The sequence below is a fragment of the Sinocyclocheilus anshuiensis genome, unplaced genomic scaffold (genome assembly GCF_001515605.1).
Source record: "Sinocyclocheilus anshuiensis isolate Anshui unplaced genomic scaffold, SAMN03320099.WGS_v1.1 scaffold1146, whole genome shotgun sequence".
NCBI classification, from domain to species: domain Eukaryota; kingdom Metazoa; phylum Chordata; class Actinopteri; order Cypriniformes; family Cyprinidae; genus Sinocyclocheilus; species Sinocyclocheilus anshuiensis.
Genome location: NW_015539920.1, coordinates 556,443 through 576,409, shown reverse-complemented (window position 1 = coordinate 576,409; position 19,967 = coordinate 556,443). Strand labels below are relative to the sequence as shown.

The 19,967-nt window shown below is 36.7% G+C and overlaps 2 pseudogenes; both read left to right on the top strand.

The window, feature by feature from the left end:
- LOC107686525 (uncharacterized) overlaps positions 1–13,688 on the top strand; it is a 45,891-nt pseudogene extending 32,203 nt beyond the window's left edge.
- Positions 13,689–15,666: 1,978 nt separating this feature from the next.
- The window catches only part of LOC107686516 (sialic acid-binding Ig-like lectin 12), a 4,570-nt pseudogene continuing 269 nt past the window's right edge, over positions 15,667–19,967 (top strand).

The window sequence follows — 19,967 nt, the reverse complement described above, 5'->3', positions numbered from 1 at the left end:
GGCGCTCGCGCTGAAACTCCAAATACGCCTCGCAGAAGAAACCCAGGAAATCCCTATAGCGGTTGCTGAATAAACAGAAAATTTAACTGCTTTCATTGATTCAATGTGACTAATAAACACAGGACTATGACAATATATGATTTATCCGAGTTCTTATTATAATTATTATCATTTTCATTCTAATAAAGTATATAATAATGCAATGCTTATCGACATAGCCTTTATCACTACTACTTCGAATACTATGAAATATGTTGTGTGCCTTATTCTTTGTAAGAAGCCACATCATCTCACAGAAGGATTTATTTCAAACACTCGACTGACGTTATGAAGTGAGTTTGGAGTAAAAACATGTTATTAAATTTGGTATTTTCATGTGCTTTCAGATGGAACAGCATTTAATACACAGAGCCGTAGTTCACTGACAAGCTACGCAAACAGCTTTCATAATCGCAGAATGATATCTTCGATTTCATAATCGCGCAATTAAATCGTCTGCGATTATGAGCGTGATTTTGCGTAGCTTGTCAGTGAACTATGTCTCTGTGTAGTAAATGCTGCTCCATCTGAAAGCACGTGCTGGAGATTTACTACTGATTATTTAACCTTAACTGATATTAAGTGTGCGCTGCAAACGCAAGCATTTTTGATGATCGTTTCTGTCCAATCCGCTCCTTTTATTACAGCTGTTATGGTTTTTTTGTCTGGCAATGGCAGCAGGTATGCGATAAAATTTCAAATTGGAGCCTGTACTCCATCGATTGTGACACTCAAAGATGACATTTTAAGCTCCTAATGTAGCCGACTCTATGCTGGTTTGTATTGGCCACCTCCAGTTATTCTTTTGTTTTTTGCCTCCAGCTAATGCTGTGACGTAATTGTGACATCGGCACAAAAAGGGTCTATTAACAGAAAATCACAACATATGTTAGACATGATCCTTATCTTACGAAGAGGAGCGATTTTTCAACTAAACTGAAATACTTGCCTGCCAACGAGGCGGTTGATATAGGCTAAGCAACTAACCCTGATTGCAAACAAGCTAAATGAATCCTGCATTTATATGGGATGCGAGATATATCATTCCTGAAACTTTGCTGCATGTACAGGGTATGTGGCCATTGGTCCTATATATATATATATATATATACACTGTAAATCAGGAAATTCCTATAGCTGTTGCTGAATAAACAGACGATTTAACTGCTGTCATTGTTTCAACGTGACTAATAAACACACGAATATGACAATATATGGTTTATCTGAGTTCGTCTTATTATAATGTTTATTATAATAAATTATATAATACTGCAATGCTAATCGACATAGCCTATATCACTGCTTAGTATACTATGAAATATGTTGTGTGCCTTATTCTGTGTAAGAAGCCACATCATCTCACAGAAGAATTTACTTCAAACACTTGACTGACGTTATGAAGTGAGTTTGGAGTAAAAACATGTTATTAAATTTGGTATTTTCATGTGCTTTCAGATGGAACAGCATTTAATACACAGAGCCGTAGTTCACTGACAAGCTACGCAAACAGCTTTCATAATCGCAGAATGATATCTTCGATTTCATAATCGCGCAATTAAATCGTCTGCGATTATGAGCGTGATTTTGCGTAGCTTGTCAGTGAACTATGTCTCTGTGTAGTAAATGCTGCTCCATCTGAAAGCACGTGCTGGAGATTTACTACTGATTATTTAACCTTAACTGATATTAAGTGTGCGCTGCAAACGCAAGCATTTTTGATGATCGTTTCTGTCCAGTCCGCTCATTTTATTACAGCTGTCGTCGTTTTCTTTTGTCTGGCAATGGCAGCAGGTATGTGATAAAATTTCAAATTGGAGCCTGTACTCCATCGATTGTGACACTCAAAGATGACATTTTAAGCTCCTAATGTAGCCGACTCTATGCTGGTTTGTATTGGCCACCTCCAGTTATTCTTTTGTTTTTTGCCTCCAGCTAATGCTGTGACGTAATTGTGACATCGGCACAAAAAGGGTCTATTAACAGAAAATCACAACATATGTTAGACATGATCCTTATCTTACGAAGAGGAGCGATTTTTCAACTAAACTGAAATACTTGCCTGCCAACGAGGCGGTTGATATAGGCTAAGCAACTAACCCTGATTGCAAACAAGCTAAATGAATCCTGCATTTATATGGGATGCGAGATATATCATTCCTGAAACTTTGCTGCATGTACAGGGTATGTGGCCATTGGTCCTGTTAGCAGCACGTAAAACAAAACTTTTATTCAAATTCTGTATTGATTATAGCCTAGAAAGCAAATAGCGCTTCCATATAATCACTAAAAAGCTGTCACTCACTTCAGTTTATCTCACAATGTACGTTATAATCAATGAAGCTCTCTAAACTGCACATGTAATATCTTGTATCCATCGTGTCTACGTGAGGCGTTTAGCATTGATTGAATTCTGACTGTCTCATGCTGAATGCGTGAGAGTTGGCAGTCCTGGATTATCTATTTATATATTTCGTATATCTTAATATATTAGTGTATCCTATATAGACCCAGTGGTGTAGTCTAGTTTTTTGTAGTGAGTATACTGTGATTTTTTCCACCTAGCCTCATACTCACCCGTCCCAGAGCGACACCCCATAAGCACCACCACACTCACTAATGCATACAGTTTGCATCTGAGAGCATTCTGAAAGACTGCTTGTGTGATATCAACATGTCAATTTTTAAATTTTTAAAAACATCTTTAGATTTCAAAGATGCTGAAACTGTTGTTCATGCGTTTATTACGTTGTGTCTGGATTACTGTAACTCCTTGTTTTATGGCCTACCCAACAAAGTCCTTAATCGCTTGCAGCTTATTCAGCAAATGAATAATTTACCAAAAAATCTGCGTGTTCTTACATTTAACAAAAAATCTGCCCACATCGTATGTCAGCTATCGTATTCAGTTTAAGATTCTTGTTTTAGTTTTCAAGGCCCATCATGGCTTAGCACCTTCTTACCTTTCTGAATTAATTCTCTCCTAATGTATGTCCCTGCCCATACATTGAGATCGAGCTCTGAAAATATGTACCCAAATTCTGGCTATCTGCATTTCTGCTGCCAAGCTATTGAATAAACTACCACAATATCTCTGTGTTATCTTTTCACTCCAGACCTTTAAAACTGCTCTCAAAACTCACCTATTTATAATGTTTCTTAATTAATTGCTTGCCTTAATTTTCTGTTCTATGCTTTTGTAACTTATCTTGTATATTGCATATTATTTCACCTCTGTCTGCTGTTTGGCTGTTTATATGTTATATACTATCTGTTATTTACCTTATGCAAAGTGTCCTTGGGTGTTTGAAAGGCGCTATAAAAATGAAACATATTATTATTATATTTATTAATTTATTATAAGCAACACAAGACTTTAACAGCCAATGACATTTCCAGCTGGGGAGACTGGACTGATTTTCTACTGTTGAACTCCAGTTAAGAGCTACATTTATCCTTAGATGTTATATGAATATGGTCCAGGTTTTATCAGCTGGCATTTTTCAATGCACATTTAAGAGTACCTGTTTTTAAATTCCCTAGCCTGCCTTTCAGGCCACAAGGCTGGCCAGGAGTTCTCATCTCTCTCATCATCTGAAACAAGGAGAGATAAACATTGTATTCGGTTTACTGCTATACACAGACACACACAGTATCTAAAGATAAATATTAATGTTTTAAAATGTTATGCCGTTATCAGCATATGTTGAAGTAGATTCTTCTCTTGTCGTCTCTGAGAGAATATGCGCTGTCAGTTTTTACTTTTTTACTTTCACTTTGTATAATTGACCGAGGTTAAGACGTTCACCAGCATAACTCTTGCACAAAGTTTGCATGCTGCTTAATATCAGCATTCATGGTTTAAAAGATAAATATTTCCAATATTGCTATGTAACAGTGACAAATCGCCTCACGATTTTGCGCTACGCCACTGCGAGTGGGACCAAAGGAACGCTACCACTCACGGATTGATCGCGAATGGACCGTGTGAAAGTTCTGTCAGAAAACGTTGTTGTTACGTATCCTCACGCTTTTTTAAGTGGGTATACGGAAATCCTTGACCTTTCCTAGTGGGTATATGGCGTATACCTGCGTATAACGTATACTACACCACTGTATAGACCATTTGCACACACGAGCATTATCCCCACTATTTCTCCTCTTATGAACAAATTTTCGTAAACTATAAAAGCTCATTGTGGTTTCTCGGTTTGACCGATTTGAGCATCCATAAACAACGCAAAACCTAGGCATTTTGAGTTTCTACTATCACTTCCTGCCCTCCAGCTGCATTTCGCGCCAAAGCAATGACGTCATGTGCAAACAACCTATTCTGTACCCGCTCGAAATCAATGGCTTTCAAACTCTCTTGTGTGCTTTTGTGCGCACGCTCTAGTTCCAAATTATAAAACCAAAAGTTTTTATTTGCTACGTGTTTTTGCAGCGTTGAGTATTGTAGCCAATCACAGGCATCTCTGTTGAAAGCACTGGCCAATTCATTTTTGTTTTTTGCAAGTTTACAGAGTTCTACACGCTCACAGATCTTCCTATTATAACGAGACAAAAAGAAAGCATACACTGTGTAAATAAGATATTAATTGTGCAGTTAGTTATTGATTATATCAGGAGTTTTCGCATGAGTGAGCCTGGCCATTTGCGCTATAAGGGAAGCGCCCACTTGGTTTCTCTACATACTTAATTCACAGTTTGAAGAAAAGTTTTGTTAGTCTAGGGGCCAAACGTCCATGTATACTGTTTCAGGAATGACAAATGCGAGTGTAAAAAATGTTACGAGTGAATCTGCTAAATTGTGCCACGAATCATTGCTATGATTGACAGTGATAACTGTAGCAATGGACGGAATGAAACATCTGACAAGCCGATATAAAAAATAGAGCTGTGCATTAAGGGATGTCACCTTTTTCACCCATGATGAGTTTGCGTCCATGGATGTTTCTAATCCATTCATTCATAACCTATAATAATTACAGATAGAGACATGGTGCGTTTATGCCATTGTAAAGTGTTTAAAGTGGGCCTCACCCTCTGTATGTATGAAGCGATATGATACAACAAGTCCACATCCAAAAACCTAGCAAAACACACACAAAAACAACACGTAATAGGTTTGCACGGAAAACATCTGCCAGTCAAATCACTTTACAGCAGATAATGCATACTATGAAGTATTTTTGTGATTGAAAGCAGAAAATATATTGATTGAAAACAATAAAGAAAAAGATTTTTTTAAAACTTTAATTAATCTACCACACAGCCATTAACTTTTGTCTCACAGGTGTTCTGTTGTATGATGCTTTGGGATGGGAAGTGAGAATGCCAAAGGAAATTCACGGCCTCAAAGGTTCCTGTCTGGTTATACCATGTTCTTTCAGCTACACATCACACCCACCCAAAAACCCACTTAGAGTTGTGTGGTATCAGTGGGTCTCTAAAGGTTATCCTTTAGTTTATGATCCTTTGCATGCAAACAATGTCATTGAGAAATTCAAAGGCAAAACGAATTTATATAGAAAATCAGGGGATTGCAGTCTACTGATTACTGGACTGGAACTGTCCCACCATGAAGAGAAAATATATGCATGGATTGACCCTGAAAATGTTGGATGGCGCACCTACAAATTTTATGATGTCACCTCTACAGTCCTTGTTGATGGTATGTAAATATTCTTGGAATACTTACACTGTAATATCTGTGACTGTGGTGAAATATTGTGTGGTCAGTAACAATGGGAAGTGAAAGTAAAAAGTGAAAGTGACGTGGCCAAGTATGTGACCCATACTAGGAATTAGTGCTCTGCATTTAACCCATCCAAAGTGCACACACACCTGGAGCAGTGGGCAGCCATTTTTGCTGCAGCACCCGGGGAGCCGTCAGGGGTTCAGTGCCTTGCTCAAGGGCACCTCAGTCGTGGTATTGAAGGTGGAAGTGAGCACTGTACATTCACTCCCCGCACCGGTACGAGATTCGAACCCGCAACCTTTGGGTTACAAGTCCGACTCTCTAACCATTAGGCCACAACTTCCACTTTCCCCTTTCTTATGGACATAAGAAAATGCTTCTTCCAAGTTTACATTTTTCAAAACATCAAACATCAAAACATTTTATGAAATTAATTTACAATGTAAAGTAAAATATTGTTCAAAATTAAGACAAAGGCTTGGATACTTTCTGGCTGTACAGCTTTGTAAAATGTGTTCATAGAGGAACTATTTTCACACATCACAAAAAATGACCTCAAGACTAGTTAGTAAAAAAAAAATGAAAAAGTTTCTAAGAAAAGGGAAGTTAGTTCTGAGAAAACCTCTAGCCTATTTTTATTTTTTTTGCCACTCAGTCTTGTATCTAATGCAGTGAAATTCAGATATTTGTGAGTGTCCAAATACTTGTTAGGGGTCACTTTTTTTAAATTATATAATGTACTAATGTTTCTGTAAATTACAGCAAGTCCACAGCAGCCCAGCATCAGTATTTATGGAGGTGAGAAAATGGGTGACACCATCACAGTAGAATGTTCAACTTTCCACACGTGTCCATACAGCAAACCAACAATCACTCTGAACGGTATAGAAGGAAATGACCAAATCAGGGATGAATCTATTAAAGATGGCCTGTTGAAAATCACTCTGAGACGCACAGGTGTCGTAAGGGCAGAAAGCATGACTATTAAGTGTTCAGTAACACATCATGGTGGCATAAAAGTGACAGCTACAGAGGTCAAAAGGTCAAAATGTGAGTAAACACAAATATGAACTGCTTTGTGTTATGTAAGTTATAAGTTCACTTTAAATGCAACAGGTGGACCTATTACAAGATTTCAGTTCAATTTCAGGTGTTCATCATAACATAACGATTGAGCCTGAACTGGCAGATGCCACTGAGGGCGTCGCAAAGAACTTCATTTGTAGCGTCTACCATTCCTGCCAGAAAGAGAATCCAACCATCACATGGAACTATGAGAACATGCAGGTCACAGAGAGGAGCAAAACACTTTCAGGTTTAAATCAGATCAGCTATTCCAGCATAACCTTTCTGGCTGCAAAAGAAGATCATGGGAAGAAATTGATTTGCACTGCAAAATTTTCTGGAGGAGACATTTCAGCTTCTGTTGTTTTACATGTACAACGTGAGTAATTTGTTAGCATCACATATTATGTGTGTGATCTCTCTGTGTCTTCTAATTATATTGGTTTCTATTTTCATTTTTATATAGATATAAATAACTAAATGTCACAGTCTTCAGCTGGTGTGCCCTAGATGGCCACCAGAGGACACTGTCTTTTGTGTGAGCACATGGCTTGTTGTGTGTTTGTTGGTGCCATGTGCTCTCCTGTCTATTGTCTGACCCCACCCATCTTGTTACCTCATTATTGTTTCAGTGGTTCCACCTGTGTCTCCCTCATTACCCTCCTCATTTGTCTCCCTATTTATTCTCCTTGTGTTTGCAGGCCTCTGTTGGCTTGTTAATTGTCGTTTGATGTATGAGTTGTTTGTACCCATGTTGCTACTGGTTTGGTGCTGCTCTGCCTGATCCTGCCTTGCTGTGTTGTGCCTTGTTCCTGGCCTACCTGCCTGTTTTTCCACCTAGGGGTAGTTATTGTTGGTTTTTTTGTTTTTATTATAAAAAAAAAAAGGCCCATTCTTCTTGCATTTGAGTCCTCGCTTCATCTCGTCATCCAACCCGTGACACTAAAGAAATGTAAAAATCTGTCATTGTCTTCTGTTCAAACCATTTAGTATTTTAATATATGCATGCTAAATTCTGCTTGATCTTCTTTCTTGTATTTAATTGTATTCTGAATTGTGAGTTGAATTGGTCCAGAAAATTGTGAAAACCGCAAGATTTTGTAGTTCATTAGCTTGACTGAAGTGAAGTATGCTTTTTGAGATTTCAGTATTTGCCCATTCAAATAAATAGGAGTTGGTCCTGCTTGCCAAAAAAATGCTGCCTGGAGGCATTGCAAATATGGCCACTGTGTGAACTAAAGGGACTTTTAAGTCAATATGTTTGTAGCAGCTTACCTGAACAATAACACATCTGGTTTAATGGCACATACATTTGAAGGAAACTATATCGCCCCCTTGAGTATTGATGCTTGTTACTGTGTTCACATACTTGTGTAAAGTATGTTTACTAAGGCTGAAATATGACTATTTTTAGGAAGCATGGTTTGTCGTTCCATTGCTTTGCAGATGACACTCGAATCTATCTGCCCTTAAAACAGAGGTCTAATGCAATGGAAGCACTTATGACTTGCTTGTCTGATGTGAAAGCCTGGCTGTCTTTACATTTTAATTTCAAAGAGTAAAACTGAAATTGTGTTTGGTCCGTCAGATTCTCTTAGTTCACCAATATTAAATCTTGGTGATTTAACCTCTTCTGTAAAGCCTTGGGTAAAAAAATCTGTTTTTTTTTTTTTTTTTTCATGACGGATTCTCGTAGTACACCGAAAGTAAATCTTGGCGATTTAACCTCTTCCGTGAAGCCTTGGGTAAAAAATCTGGGTGTTATTTTTGATGATGGTTTAAAATGTGATAAACAGATAAATACGGTGGTCAAGTCCTGCTTTTTTCAGCTTCGACTTCTAGCGAAAGTAAAACCTATTCTGTCTAGTAAAAAATTTGAAAAAGTAATTCATGCTTTTATTACATCTAGATTGGACTTCTGTAACTCGCTTTACTTTGGGATTAGCCAGTCAGCTCTATCCCACTTGCAGATAGTTCTAAACGCTGTTGCAAGACTTTTAACCAGTACAAAAAAATGAGACCACATTACACCAGGTTTACTGGTTGCCTGTGCGTTATGGAGTCCATTTTAAAATTCTTCTTTTAGTATTTAAATCTAAAAAAATCTTTTTTTTTTTTTTTTTTTTTCATGATGGCTTGAAATTTGACAATTACAGTGGACAAATCCTGCTTCTTTCCGCTTCGACTACTAGCGAAAGTAAAACCTATTCTGTCTAGTAAAAAATTTGAAAAAGTAATTCATGCTTTTATTACATCTAGATTGGACTTCTGTAACTCGCTTTACTTTGGGATTAGCCAGTCAGCTCTATCCCACTTGCAGATAGTTCTAAACGCTGTTGCAAGACTTTTAACCAGTACAAAAAAATGAGACCACATTACACCAGGTTTACTGGTTGCCTGTGCGTTATAGAGTCCATTTTAAAATTCTTCTTTTAGTATTTAAATGTTTTGGCCCCTCCTTATCTTTCGGATTTATTGACTGAGCATTGTCCAGTCTTGTCTCTCCGGTCGTCCACCCAGAGATTGTTATGCATCCCAAAGTCAAAGCTAAGGTGCAGGGGTAACTGCACTTTCTCAGTAGCTGCCCCCAGACTGTGGAAAGCTCTACCCTTCAGTATTAGATCTGCATCGTCGCTATCTGTTTTTAAATCCAAGTTGAAAACCTATTTCTTTGATTTGGCGTATTATTAATGAGGAAGTTTTTAATTGCACTGTTTTTAGTTATTTTCTATCCTCATGTCTTTTTCTCTCTTTTCTTTCTTTTTTTTTTTCCATTGTGCAGCACATTGATCAACCTACGTTGTGCTTAATAGTGCTATATAAATACAATTGGCATTGACGACACTTCATTTGCGCCGAAACCATAAATACAACAGCCTCAGAAAGCTTATTGTTACTTATTGTTTTCTACTGATTTTCTCACAGAGTACCAGAAACCAGTCCAGATCCTGAATGAAAGTATGTGGGTTTTTTTCCCCCCTGACACCATACTCTCATATTTATATTACTGTCCTGCACTCATAGGCCTTTTGATAATAAGCAACAATACCTTCAGTTCTGTAATAATATTGATTAATCCATTATATGATATATCATTTTAGCTAATTTCCAATACGTGGCAGATGTGATACCCAAGATCACCGCGTTGCCTCGTTCATGTGTGGTAATACCGTGCAGTTTCAAGATGGAAGAGGAATATGTCACTCATCTTCGGGTTCTTTGGGTCACTGAAGGAGGTGGCTACATGTCCCACACCAACCCAGACGATGTCTTGGACAACTTCAAAGGCCGCACAAGACTCCTCGGAAACCCGGATGAGCAGAACTGTACTGTGGAGATGGATACTGTGCAAACTCATGACAACGGGCCGTTCTGCTTCCGAGCAGAAAAAGGAAACGAGAAATACAGCTTCAAAAACAGCTGTGTGTTCATTATCATGAGGGGTGAGGAAATATAACCAATCACTTGGGTTTGCAAACTTCTGAAAACTTCACAACAACATTTACAACAACTGTATTTCATGCATCACATTCCAAAACTAATTTAATGTCTTTGTGTTAAAAAGCACCCGTCAAACCTGTGATGTCATCCCTCCCTGAAGACATCGAGCCCGGGACACGAGTCGCCGTCAAATGCTCAGTCAACCACACATGCTCCTCTCACCCTCCCCAAATCACCTGGAGCGTCCCAACAGCCCGAGAAACTATCAGCCACAGTCACATGGGTGGAGGCATCTGGGAAACAGTGTCCGCTGTGACCTTTATTCCTACTGGATATGAAGAGAAAGATGAAATTGTCTGCACTGCCAAATTTTGGGGTGGTAAAACACAGGAAAATACTGCCTTCCTCAGTATTAGAAGTAAGTACAGACTGATGTTAATGGGATTGGCTTGTGCATGTTAGACTCTTTGGTCCATTTTTTTAAATGATTGGTCAAATAGAAACTGTATTTCATGATGTGACTGTTAATCCTTTTAACAATAATTTTATTATAGGAGTTCAGGGGCTTAGATTGGAGACTCTTGGGTCTAATATCATTGCTCCCTCACTTGTGTTCATTCTCATTTGTGTACTTGCTGGAGTCTTTATATATAAAATGCGACACAGGTATGTTTTTTTTTTTTTTTTTGGGCTTATACTTCAGAATGTCTGTATTTAAATTTTTAGGTCTCTATAGCCCTGTCCGAACGGGATTAGTTTTACATGGAGAGGTGGGGTTGAACAATTATTACTAGAGCTTCTCAGTGATTTTAGTTCCATCCGAATGTGCCATCTCAGTGGACCTAACTGATATAATAAGCAACATATTACAAGCAATGTGGAATGCACATGATGACAGGGAGGTGACGGCGGTGCATAAATCAAGTTACCCCTCCCACTTCTGGTAGTAAGAGATTTCTTATCCTGTGTGAATTGGCCATTAATATTACAGACGTCCTGTGGTAAAATTACTGCATCTACCCTTGTAAAACTAATCTCGTCCAAATGGTGCTTATGTCAAACCATCTAGAGCCACCAGGAGGTCAAAGTTGCACTGATTTCTGCTTGTAACTTACATTTAGTCAAAGACAAACTTTTTTGAACTCATCCTAGATACTTTATCAGATCATCTCCAACTTTGGGTCAAAGAATGTTGAGACAGTGCCGTTCTCACTGTTCTCAACCATTCTAATGTAACAGCAAGGATGCCAAAGTAAAACTGTATCTCACTTTTACATTGTAATTTCTGATTGTAGACAGCTTCATCCAGATATGCAAGGGTCACAATCGCAATCTGAACGGAGGTATGTGAGGAATGACATTAATTTATCAATTTTCACTTATGAATCAATGTTAAAACCTTTGGATTTATAATACACTAGCAATTTTAACCCTGTTCTCTAATGCAGGATGTCAGTTTGGAACAGATTATCAAGGTGGGGTTTTCTTTACTCAACTTATCTTTTTATCTTTGTATCTTTGTATTTGTTCCTCAGATTAAATGTAACATTTTTCTCCCAGCCGTTTAAGTATGTCTGACAGAAGAGCAGCTTGGACTAATAGAGGAAACAGGAGTGATAGAAGGCAAGTACAACATAGAAAGGTCAAAAAAGTTAGTGTTGGTATTTATTTCTAATGAACTAACTAGTGCCATCTACAGTGACACTGGAGATTATACTCAAAGACAAATGAGGCGTGAACAAAGGTAGGTTGAAAATATAATTATAATTATAATTTGTATTACATTTGTAGTCAAACTATTTAAACGTCACATCTCTCAACAGACGGAGCATTTGGAGCCGATTTTCTAGGTAATGAATATTCACATTTTTGTATTAATTTCATGTGTTTCATTATTAAAATCTTCAATTTTATTTATTTATTCATTTGTAGACACCAATCACCCAGAACCAATGCAAATCTGAGAACAGATTACAGGTATTAAAAAATAATAATAATAATAAATAACAAAACGGATTTTCATAAGAAAGTAGTTTCTATTCATTTTCCTAGTTAAAATACACATATGACTGATAATTAACATTAATAAAATGTACAGGTGAATATTGATTCAGTTATTGATTGTGTGGTACATTTAATTAACTACGAAAACTATTTCTCCAATTACTTTTCAACATTACACTTCAGCCACTCAGGCCGTCATTTTGATAGCACCACAATATTGACACTGAGAGGAAATCATTTGACAAATGTTCTACAGTTGTGTTTGCACACTGAACAGAGAAAGTATTTGAACATGTTAAAAACAATTCCTCACAGCATCACACATTTCTCTTCACAGAACAAACAACATTTGTACGGTGTCAGGAAACAAGCCTTTCTCCAAACCTCATATGCCCTCACCAAAGAGGTCAGTGCATTGAACCACATCTATGTTTCTTAAAGGGGTCATGAACTGCATTTATTCTTCTACGTTTTATAATGTTCTCTGAGGGCCGCTTACAATGTTAGCAAGATATGTACATCACTTAGAAGTAAACTTAGAAGTAATAGGCTATTTTCTGTCCTGTTTTTGAACCTGGATGCGAGCAGTGCAATTCAACACAACTAGAGACAGAACCAATTGCAATCAGTGATATTGTCTTCACTGGATGCGGCGCTGCATATCTCCAACAGTAAATTGATGCTCTGTTCTACTTCTGATGCTCATGCTACTGTACTTATAACACGAAGAAATGGATTCTGCACTAATGAGGAACTTTTGAGTTCTGAAACTTACAGGATGTTTTTATATCACAATGACCTCTGATGTGAATTGATTTCTCAATTCATGACCCCTTTAAGGCCTAAAATCATTACACAGCATGTTACACAGCAAAAAAATACTTATTCAGTTTCTGAGGAAAATCATACTTTTTCAGTTTCTTCCTGATTCCTTTAAATTAACAGTTGCCATGATGATGAATGCAGATATTTATGTGTGTGTGTGTGTTTTTTTTCTATTCCTTTTCAACATGCACCTCAGTGAGCCAAAATCCTCAGTGAGTATATATTTTTATTTCTACCATTATTCAACGTACCGGAAATTATTTCTATGATTTCAAAAGCTGTCCCAAAATATGTTATTGACTGACCTCTGTGTCCTTTTTTGCCTTTTTTTTATATTACATTAAGAGTTATGATTATGAGGCTGTTTACTCCAACATGGAAGATCTCAACGTGTATGGAAATATCTGATGATAATGAACAACACAAAGTTCAACAGTTTTTTTTCTTTTTTTAAATGCTCAAAATAATATTAATCAGATTGTATGCTTTCAAATGTAATCACTCTTTTGAGTCTGTATTGACTTAAATGATTTTATTAATGTTGTTGTTTCTGTTCTACTCTGCCATTTATCAACACTTTCCAGCATATTTGTGTGAAAACATAACAATAAATATAAAAGTTCCATGCATTCTAGCACCTTGATGATTTATTTAGCAATTTATTTATCAGTTTCATTATCCTTATCAATATCATACTGCATAAGTTTGCAGTAAGTTTGTAAAATATGTAGTAATGTAGTTGTGAAACAAATTTTCACCAATGTATAAAATTCTTACACTATTACCAGTATTGACAGCAATCTGCATGAACATATTGTGATTAAACCAAATGTTTTTAGAAATAATAATCTTTGTAGCAATGATTGTGAAAGGAAACAAGTATAACCCCAATCAGGCACAATAACAGGTCCAGAATTAATGATTGGCAGTGTTACTGTCTTGACTGGTTAGGCAAGATGGATGAGGAGAAGCTGATCTAAATGCAGCTCTTTCACTTTATTTAACAAACAACACCATTCACTGAACTAAGCAAACAAGGGCAAAAAGTAGAAAGGCTAACGAGAACAAAACTAGAAACAGGTGTGCAACATAATCAGGAATGACAACAAATGGGTAGCAGAAACAAATGAAATGGGAACGAAACATGAGAAACTAAAAGTTGTGTACTTTGTTTTTAAATTTACCACTTGTGTATTATAAAGATCTCTCTTGTCAGAGTCACAAATTGTGACATTCTTTTCAGGAAATACTATATTTGAGTGACACAAGTGCATTGTGATGAACTCTGACACTAAATAAGACCAAGGAGATATCTTTCATCTTGCTGGGTGTGGGCCTCACACCAACAAATGGGCTGAACTTCATAAAAAAAGAAGGAGATATCTTTCATCTTGCTGCATGGGTGTAGGCCTCACACCAACAAACGGGCTGACCTTCATAAAATAAAAAAAAACTTTTTCTTTCTTTCACTTCACCTATTTTTTACTTTTCTCTTCTTGGTAATAGGTTCTTTCTCCAATCCTCTACAGAGGACTACTAAAAAGGTAAGAATGAAAAACTGAAGGATGTTAAAGTATGCAAGTGTGTTAAAGTCCTTAAGAAGAAGACTGAAGGGGGTGAGAGAGAAAGAGAGAGAAGAAATTACTCTGAAAAGCTGCAGTATCCACCTTTTTCCAAAAGAGTGTGTTTTAAATTATGGGTGGCACTTCCGGTTTAGAGAACTTCCATTCAAAATGACTGAAACAAATCATTTCAACTAATTAGCTGAGCAACAAATAATAATTATCTGTCAGTTTGACTGAATGGGTTGTGCGGCTATTTTAATCCACCGGGAAAATAATACAATGCTTGATTTTTAATGTGACCTTGTTATCACAAGAATATATATATATATGACATATTTTCAGTCCGGTAGCCGTGTTCTGTTCTGTTAATATGAAAAGGACAACAGTGGTCTGCTCTTCCGTTTTTCTCCGCAAATCCTCTCATCTTTGTCCCGGTTATTCACACTGCACTTAAAAACATATCTGCCTCCTCCTTTTCACTTCTAATATCAGCAATGTTTACTGTAATATTTATAAATTTGGGAAATACAACATTTATCTTGAAAAAAGAAGGAAAGCACTTTGAAATATTCATCAGTGTTCCAGTTAATGACGGAAAAGATTTGATTAATGCAACGTTACATAATATAGACTTGGATATTACTGTACAGTAGACTCATATTTAACAATGCTGCTGAAAGACTCATTTGAGCTTTTGGGGTTATTCATGGTCTGCTGATTTAATACCTTTACACTTTTAAAGTTTGCTTTTGATGTTCGATGGTTGAGTGAGAAGAATAATGTCACCTTATTGTACGCTGATTTAACAAATTATTATTACTGAATATTTGAAGTGAAACTTTAAACAAGTTTGTCAGTTGGTGACTGCTTACATGTTAACAGAAGTTACTCCTATAATTTGCACAAAGCGTCAGGAAAAAGGTGGATAGCCTAAGTGATAAACTGATCAGATATGCTGAACAGAATGCTGTAGATTTTAACCATATTAACTTTTAACTTTGTTTTTTGTTTATGTATTCACCCAGGAACATGAAAGCATCACTTTTTTTACTTTTTCAAGGTACAGTGTCTGTTTTCCTCTTGTAGGCATGTTCTGCTACAATAAACATTTATATGCAATTCATATATAATGTAACAGAAATGCAAATAAATTGAGGCTTTTTCCAGGGCTACTTAGCACTATCAAATACCACATTCCCAAAATTTTGCACAAACACACACACACACACACACACAAACACAGGGAAAACTTTACACACAGTAGTCAATACTGAATTACAGCTTACGTCTAATTGACACTAACAGGGTTATTCATATTTTATTCAGGAATAAAATAAAATGAAACTATAATACAAACACAAATATACTCATTTTAATCAACGTTTTGAAAGAAAAAGTTAAACTCACAAGCCAAGGTGCAGACACATTGCACTTCTGCAATGTAAATGTGTGTCTGTGTGGAATTTTGAGGGCATGTTGCCTCAAATGTGGTAGTGGTAAAGGACTACAGACCAAGATGGAGGCTCTCTAAAAACTACAACACTCAGGACATGAAGACTAGATGGAGAGAAATGGTTAGCAATTATGTTGAGGCCAAAAGACAATAAGCAATAACCAGAAAAAAGAAAAAAAAAAATCCAATTGCTTGGCTTCTCAGAGGTCTTCACATTAGCACGATACATTTTGTTGAATTCATAGTGTGTATCCATCCGAAAACTGTAAACAGATTCTACTTGCTTCCTTAATACCAAATTTATTGAATCACTTCAAAACCTTTTCATACTATTTATCTCTTTTTTTATCCAAAGATCAAAATGCAACAATGACAAGATATAACTATCATGTAATAACAGCTAGCCATACATCTTTACACTACATGTTTATAGCAGCCATAAAAAGCTGAATCTGCTTACACTTATGTAAACTACTAAGTTTAGTGTGCTTTGGTGTCCTACACTAACAGAAAACAACAGAAAACAGGCAATTAAAATGCTAAAACTACCAGCTGAAATGAACAAGCAGCCATTTATGACTCCAACTTTTGTACCACAGGTATTCTGCTGTATGATGCTTTGGGATGGGAAGTGAGAATGCCGAAAGACATCAATGGCCTCAAAGGTTCTTGTCTGGTCATACCATGTTCTTTCAGCTACACATCATACCCACCCCAAAAACCACGTAGAGTTGTGTGGTATCAGTGGGTCTCTAAAGGTTATCCTTTAGTTTATGATCCAAGGTATCCAGATTATGTCATTGAGAAGTTCAGAGAGAAAACTGATTTATATGGTGACCCATTAAGTAGGGATTGCAGTCTGTTAATTAAAAACCTGGAACAGTCCCACCATGGAGAGAAATTATATGCATTGATTGACCCTGAAAATGTTGGATGGCGCACCTACAAATTTTATGATGTCACCTCTACAATTCAAGTTGACGGTACGTAAATACTTTGTTCTTCAAAACTTGCTTGACTTCTCATCTAGTTGCCTAATATTGACATTTCTGCTATTTGTAGCAAGTCCACAGCTGCCCAGCATCAGTATTTCTGGAGGTGAAAGGACGGGTGACACCATCACAGTAGAATGTTCAACTTTCCACACGTGTCCATACAGCAAACCAACCATCACTCTGAACGGTATAGAAGGATCTGACAAAATAGTCAATGACTCCATTAAAGATGGCCTGTGGAAAATCACTCTGACACGCACAGGTGTTGTAAAGGCAGAAAACTCAACTATTAAGTGTTCAGTAACACATTATGGTGGCATAACAGTGACAGATACAAAAAACACAAGTGCACAATGTGAGTAAACACAAACATTAACTGATTTGTGTGCTATTAGCTATTCACTTTAAATGTCACATTGAGACCTATTACAAGATTTCAGTTCAATTTCAGGTGTTCATCATAACATAACGATTGAGCCTGAACTGGCAGATGTCACAGAGGGCGTCGCAAAGAACTTCATTTGTAGCGTCTACCATTCCTGTAAGAACAAGAATCCAAACATCACATGGAACTATGAGAACATGCAGGTCACAGAGAGGAGCAAAACACTTTCAGGTTTAACTCGGGTCACCTACTCCAACATAACCTTTCTGGGTGCAAAAGAAGACCATGAAAAGAAATTGATTTGCACTGCAAATTTTTCTGGAGGAAACATTACAACCTCTGTTGTTTTACGTGTAAAATGTGAGTAAACACAAATATGAACTAGTTTGTGCACTATCAGTTTAAATGTCACAATTGGACCGATTACAAGATTTCAGTTCAATTTCAGGTGTTCATCATAACATAACGATTGAGCCTGAACTGGCAGATGTCACAGAGGGCGTCGCAAAGAACTTCATTTGTAGTGTCTACCATTCCTGCCAGAAAGAGAATCCAAACATCACATGGAACTATGAGAACATGCAGGTCACAGAGTGGAGCAAAACACTTTCTGGTTTAAATTGGGTCATCTACTCTAACATAACCTTTCTGGGTGCAAAAGTAGATCATGAGAAGAAATTGATATGTACTGCAAAAATTTTCTGGAAGAGACATTATGGCATCTGTTGTCTTAAATGTGCAATGTGAGTGATTTATTTAACATATACTGTCTCAACCATGTCTCATCATTCATATTGTTTTCTATATTGATATTGTTTATTTAGTTTTTTTTCCTGGAGTCCATACTTACGTCATTGTTATGCCTTTCAGATCAGTTATGATATTATCAGTTGTGTGCTAATAATAATGATTAATCCTTTTATCCCTTTTCCATAATAAAGCAGACCCAGTGCTCAGTGGACTGGAGACTATTGGTCTTTATATCCTAACGCCATCACTTGTGTTCCTTCTGGTTTGTATACTTGCTGGAGTCATCATATACAAGAAGCGACAAAGGTAACTATTTGTGTATGTTTCTTTAGGCCAGGCATTTCTAAACAGTTTTTGTCAGCTGAACCCCTTAGAGGTAAAATATTTACCCTGTGAGATTTAAAGTTAATATTTAAATAATTTAACAACACATGCATGATCATGCACGACTTAATTTGCTGCAACTTTTCTGCAACAAAATTTCATCTCATATACAAATGTTTTATAGTTCTGCTGTTGAAAGCTTTCAGTCATCAAACTGAACAAAAAAAGTATTTGCATTGACTTTGTACAACTAGACTTGAAAGTGGATTCAGAAACCCAATCGAATTAAATATAATAATAATAGGCATAATGATAGTCAGGGGTTAATTGATATGGATTTTTCTGATTGCCAAGAGAATAGGGTGGCAACTGTACACTCAGTAAACTGTTATGTTTGCGTGCACTGGGAATCATATCTCAACTAAAGAACGCATATTACTAATTTCACATACAGAACGCAGTGAATATGACAAACTTTACACTTTTTGTCTGAGAAAGAATTGTTTGCTTTTGAGGAGTGCTAGCAAATGCTAATTAGATATTCTGAGAACAAATTAGATGTGTAATAAGTTGTCGTATCACTTACCATATACTGTATGTAGATGTTCATTGGATGATACACAGGAAGCAATGTTTATATATAATTTTTATGCATTCAGTCTCTTTCTCCTTTGCTGCTTGATTAGATAATCTTTAATCATCTGATTTTCTGTACCTTCTTTTAAAAGTTATAATTTAACATAGGTTTCGATAACTTTGAGTCATATTGATGTGCTGTATTGATGTTTATCACTTTTAGTCAATATGCAAAAAAATCATGTGGATGTGGAGCAGTCAGTAATGAAAGGCATTAATCTGGAGGTCAAATCAAATGGGAATAAACTAAGTAGAAATCAAACAAAAGAGGAAAAACGTTAGTAAAACTTACAGCATCACCTTCTGTTCTTACACATGACATCTGTTCCCATTCAGGTCAAAAGATGCAATGTCAGGAAACAAGGCATTCTCCAAACCTTATATGCCGTCACCAAAGAGGTACAGCACATATAACCCCTTATAAGTGTACATTTGTAAAAACAACAAGATATTTTTGGTATTTAAATAGAATGGACCTGTGCAGCTAGTTAGCACATAAAAGAATAAGTATTTGCAACACAGACATGAGAGTTACTCAAATCTTGCATTAATAAACAAGTAGGAACAACTGCAAAAGGTTACAGATTTTAAAGTTATTTTTAACTCACTTTTTTGCACCATACAGCGGTGGGATGTGTTGACAATCCGTTCAGTCTGTACTTCACACAGCATGACGTGTGAGGGCTCGCGCTCTTCAGAGGCAATCACAGAATATGACAGAGCTCTTGTTTTATAGCGAAACACACTGGAATTAATAATTCACTTAAAACGCAACGCCAGTCTCTGT